The following is a 5,745-nucleotide window of genomic DNA, read 5'->3' on the forward strand; positions in this document are numbered from 1 at the left end:
AAGGGTTCGAATCCTGAAATATGGATTTGGCTCTTGGGTAAGTGCAAGTGTACAAGCAGCCTTCCACCCTATACCCTTGGAGGCATAACCTGCGATTTACCTCCCTCACGATACTCCAGGACAGGGGTGCTGAGGGACCTTTAAGGTTAGGATTTAACCTTTTTTTTTAAAAAATGGATAGAGCTGCAGTGCCAGAAAAGGGCAACAGATGCCCTGACTGACCCTCACATTTGGGGTTGGGGTCGATTCTTCCTTCCAATTAAATATTCATGTGGGGCCCGAGGCTGTGAGAGGCTGTCAAAGCCCATGTCAAGAATTCTTCTGGCAAGAAGGCTTTTTCCATTAAAAATTTTGATGGAAAGACCATGGTGCCCTTTAATATTTGCATTCAATATTCTTAACGAGTGCATTTTTGGCATTTCAAAATAGGAAAAGACGGCTGCCAATTTTTTCGTCAATTATTTCAATTGGACTGGTTGCAGCGTACTGTTACAACATTTAAATCTCTCATTATAATTTGGGGAGAATGGCTCCCAACCAAATGCTAAGTATTGATAAGAGTGAATAAAATAGGAACTTAGCTCTTGTTTGGAGGGAATTAAAATCAAATTTTTAATAGATTTCAATAATAATTGATAAAATGTATGATTGAAAAGTTATGAATTTCATAAAATATATGATTAAATAATTTTATAAATAAAATCTAGAGCTTAATTCGTGTAAAACGGGTAATTAGTCAAACAATCATGCTATATGTGCATTCCTTTTGATATCATGGTTGATCTTGTGCCGCACGTCGATAAAAAATTTGATTGTTTAAAAATAGAGTTTTTTGTCCAATACCTTTTGAATTTTCACACAATATACACCAAGATATAATCAAATATGGTTGAATCAAGCAACATCGGTTAAGTAAATTTTATTGGAAAAAGAAAAGGACAAACACTATACGTACACACAACATTATACTCCTTTAACATGGAGAGGACCCACATATAATAAAATATTCATGGGCCCACTCCATGTGAATGAATGTAATCTATTGTGTACTCATGAGGTGTACACACAGCATTTTCCAAAAGAAAAACACACGGACAAACAGAATTAGTTACTTTCCAAACAAGAAAGGTGTTTCGTGGAATAGTGTTGTTATTCTATTTCGTGCATGATATGGGATTCGGTTTCTAGAAACTGTATCAGAATAGCACCCGGTCTAGTTGTTTACGGCGAAATTTAGTTCCTATCAAATTATTCAATCTGCCAACTTTTACTCACGGAGTGGACCCCACCAATGGAAGCACCTGGATGACGACTTTCATAGTTGTAGCTTTTCCGTTACATATTATTTTTTCACATTTTATTTTAAGGTACTCCATCTCTATTTAGTCATTATGGTTTTCATCAAATAGTCGTAATTTTTTTTTTGTCGAAAATATTATATTGATTAGGGGTGGACTCAAGATTATGGCTCAGTGGAGACGAGACACAATTCCGTAAAAAAATTATTTCAAATAAAATGAGAAAGAAACCCAAAAAAAAGGAAAAAAAAAAACTGAAATTTTGAATTTAAAAGAGTTGCATATGAAAATCCAGTGTGGCGATGGCACCCACTCGTCCCTTCATAGGTCCGTCCTTGATAATGATTTAAATAAGTAAGGCATGGACGTTAAAAGAAAATCCATTGTCTTCTTTTCTAGCTGCTACATTTTCATTACTATTAAAAAAAAAAAAATCAACAATGGAGAACCATTACAATTTATCTTCAAACATATTTTCAGCCATATAATTTTCTAATAAAAAAAGGAGAAGCTAAGAAAATCAATTGAAGGAATTGAAAACTTGATAATGGTGAATAGTTGGAGTTTGGAATTCCACAAGTATACATTAATAATTTTGTTTTTTAAACTTTGTCATATGATATCCAATATAATCTCAACATTTTTTTTTTGGTAAAAATTTGGGAGTCGTTGGATATAGCTAAGGGGGTGAAAAGGGATTGGAAAAATAATTGGACGGTAATAGAAAATCTAAAAACAGATTCTGTCCATTTGGGTATTTAATGTGATTTCAACATTTATATGTCCATTAATGATCTACTGGGCCTAGAAAATAGATTTTAAGAGTACTAGGTTAATGACAACAATTAGATGATGTTGACGTTCATAATTGGATTGGAGAAATAGCAGACTTATGGGACTAGTTTGTAATGCCATCGTTAACTTGAAATAATGATTTAGTCTAAGTTGTTTTGGCGTGAATGGATGTATTTTGGGATTGTGTGTGTTAAGGTTATTAAATGGAGGATTGTCTTTAATATTAGATGGTAATACAGGTATTTTTTGACGTTGAACGAAAAAGGAAATTGATATACACTCCGTAGGAACTTGCACACACAAAGGCGAAAGGTAAGTAAAAATTCATTTCCAACTACGATGCAAGAACCTAGTATTTGTGATATGGTAATGTTGGAATATTTACATAACTTTGATAAGAGACTTATAGCACATCATATGATGGTTATAATCGTTGAGTATGAGGTTGCGGAACCTATTGACATCAATTTTCATTAAATACGTCATTCATGAGCATTTTCATATGCATGCACGACATGTGACATGGTTGAAAATCCTGCATGCGAAACATGATTTCAAAGTGAGTTTTCTTTATAAATGTTTTATTGGCCACTATTAGGGCATTGAGGCATGTGAGACATGCCTATGTGATATGTTTGGCATCGTGGGTGATACTTCTTGGGTGATTGCAAAGGTAGATAGGGGATAGGCCTTTGGTGATCACGGGAGGGTGGACCACTCGACTGGGCCCTTGTGATATTATGATTATAGGGGTAATTAAGGAATGGGCCTCTAGTGGTTACGAGAGGATGGTCCACTCGCTGGTGTCAATTTCATATTGACCATTTGATTATTGATATTAATTTTATGCAGAGCTCTATCTGGTGCATAATAGGTGGGTCAAGGGCCCAATAAAATGAAAGATTTCAAATGAAATGATTTCGAGTCGACTTTGATGAATATTGAAATATGATACTTCTTTATCGTTATGTTTAAAGTAAATGACGTAGTGGCATATATCGATATTATTCATATTCATTACATGCATGATTTTTACTTACTAAGCATTTACTTATGTAGTTCTTGCTTCTCATATGACGTTATAAATATTAAGGTGTGAATTGTTGATATCGGTTGACAATCGAGTGTCAATCGGGTAAGAAATTAAATGAACGGTTAAAGAATTAGCCCTATAATATCTTTTGGGATCTTAGGACAAGTGAAATAGATTGTAAACACGTCAAAATGAGCCAAGGATACTCGATTTTCACCTAAAAGGATAGATATAAAATCAGATTTTTACTACAAGTAACCACCTCATGCTTCAACACCTCGTGCTTGGGATGTTTGTCATTTCAACACTCAATTTCTTCAACCTTAAGGAATGATCTCGTGTAGGATGGATATAGATATCTTATAAGGCATAACTAAATCCAAATACAATGGTAGAAAGGTCAAATATAGCAGCAAGAAGCCACCTCCTACTTATTATTCACCAAAGTAGCTTAATGTGGCTTCATGCTACAAAATCCTTAGCCTTTAAGCAAGAAACATGACCTCAACCTCTTAAGGACCACTTATTTATCTCCTAGATAATACATTAGCTTCCTTATCTCGTCCCTAAGTGATTCCAAGTGAAAAAGAGAGTGAAAGAGAAATAGAAACATGAAGCTGAAATTTCTGGACTGCAGAGTTACTTCACGGTTTTGAGGTTTGTATCCATTATTTCTTAAGGGGTTTATAATTTTTTGAACATTTGAACTTTCTTGTGATTGTTTTGGAGTGTTGTTCGTGATTTTATGATGCCGAAATAGGGGTAATTAATTACAAGACCTTGAGGGAAAACAACTTGGGCAGAGATGTAGGTTACTAGATTTGAGTAGTATGTACCTTGATTTTGGGATGATACTTAGTATGTAAGTATGAAGTGTATAAATGATTTTTAATGGCATGGAATTCTATTGGTATCATACTAAGAAAATGGAAATCGAAAACAGTCAAAGGGAAAAACTGTCTGATTTTGTGTAGTGAAAAATGGACTATTTTTGAAGCTCAAAACACTTCATTTGTCACAACCTTATTACCTGATTATCTTCAGATATACGTTTAGGTGTGTGGTAAAAGTTTGGGAGTCGTTAAATGTAGGTAAGGGCATGAAAAAAAATTCAAAAAATGAGTGGATGGTGATGGAAACCTAAAAAACATATTCTGTCTATTTGGATATTTAATGTGATTTCAACATTTATATGTCCATTAATGAACTCTTGGGCCTAGAAAATAGATTCTAAGGAGTACTAGGTCAATGAAAACAATTGGATGATGTTGATGTCCATAATTGGACTCGAAAAATAGCGAGACTTAAGGCTTCTTGTAGCCAACTTTAACTTCTCCCTTACATCATATGGAGCCATATGTGAGTTAGAAGAGTTATATCTATCTTGTGTAAAGTTCTAAGGACTTATAAGATATGTTGGAGGCTTAAGGTTGAAGGCATTAGATGTTAAAGTGATAAGTCATCACATGTTAAGTAGGTGTTGTCTCCTTTGATTAAATTTTGATTTCCTACTTATCCTTGGGGCCTTTTTTATGAAATTTAGGGATAATAAACTACATATAAGAAGTCTTAAAGGACTGATAGACATGAATAATGCTTATGTGATATGTTTGGCATAGTGGGTGATACTTCCTGGGTGATTGCAAAGGTAGACAGGGGATGGGCCTTTGGTGATTACGGGAGGGTGGACCACTCAACTGTGCCCTTGTGATATTATGATTATTGGTGCTGCCGAGTGCGAGACTTCTTGGGTGATCATAGGGGTAGTTAGGAGATGGGCCTCTAGTGGTCACGAGAGGATGGTCCACTAGCCGGAGTCGATTTCATATTGACCATTTGATTATTGATATTGATATTATATAGAGCTCTATCTGGTGCATAGTAGGTGCGTCAGGGGCCCAATGAAATGATTTTGAGTTGACTTTGATACATATTGGATTATGATGCTTCTTTATTGTGATGTTTATAGTAAATGGCATAATGACATATATCATTATTATTCATATTCATGACATGCATGATTTTTTCTTACTAAGCATTGAGTTATATAGTTCTTGCATTGTAGGTTAGCCTGGAACTACATAGAGAGCATGGCTAGCTGTGGAGCTCTTATAGGATTCCAGAGTTCTATGTATACGGATGAAGATTTGTTGGGTTATGTTGTGGGTTGCTATTTTGAGCTTATGACCTATTGTGTTGTACGTTGGGGATCATGTGTTGTACATCTTTTGACATGACATGTAGACTTGTTTATAATCTCAGCATATATATGTTTGATTATGGCGACATGATTTTGGTTTAGAGACATAGCTTATGTCGTTTTATCAGGTGAAAAAAATGTGAGAAATTCTATGTCTAGGTCGAGTTATCAATTTTATTTCGACACAGGTTAATGGATAGTTATGTATATGAATGGGGGTGTGACAGAGAAAGGTTATCTATCCATTAATCTATGTAGGAATGAAATTGATGACTCGACCTAGCCATAGAACTTCACACATTTTCTTCACCTGATAAAATGACATAAGCTATGTCCCTAAACCAAAATCATATCGCCATAATCAAACGTATAAATTCTGAGGTTATAAACATGTCTACATGCCATGTCAAAAGATATAT

At 34.8% G+C, this 5,745-nt stretch overlaps 1 long non-coding RNA gene across 1 annotated transcript; it reads left to right on the forward strand.

Moving 5' to 3' along the window:
• The first annotated feature begins 2,330 nt into the window (after positions 1 to 2,330).
• On the forward strand, positions 2,331 to 5,412 carry LOC111409673. Its single transcript, XR_002705512.1, has 2 exons — positions 2,331 to 2,405; positions 5,192 to 5,412. It is a non-coding gene; the product is annotated as an uncharacterized LOC111409673 (long non-coding RNA).
• Positions 5,413 to 5,745: the final 333 nt, after the last annotated feature.

Source organism: Olea europaea, chromosome 14, assembly GCF_002742605.1.
Source record: "Olea europaea var. sylvestris chromosome 14, O_europaea_v1, whole genome shotgun sequence".
Classification (NCBI taxonomy): domain Eukaryota; kingdom Viridiplantae; phylum Streptophyta; class Magnoliopsida; order Lamiales; family Oleaceae; genus Olea; species Olea europaea.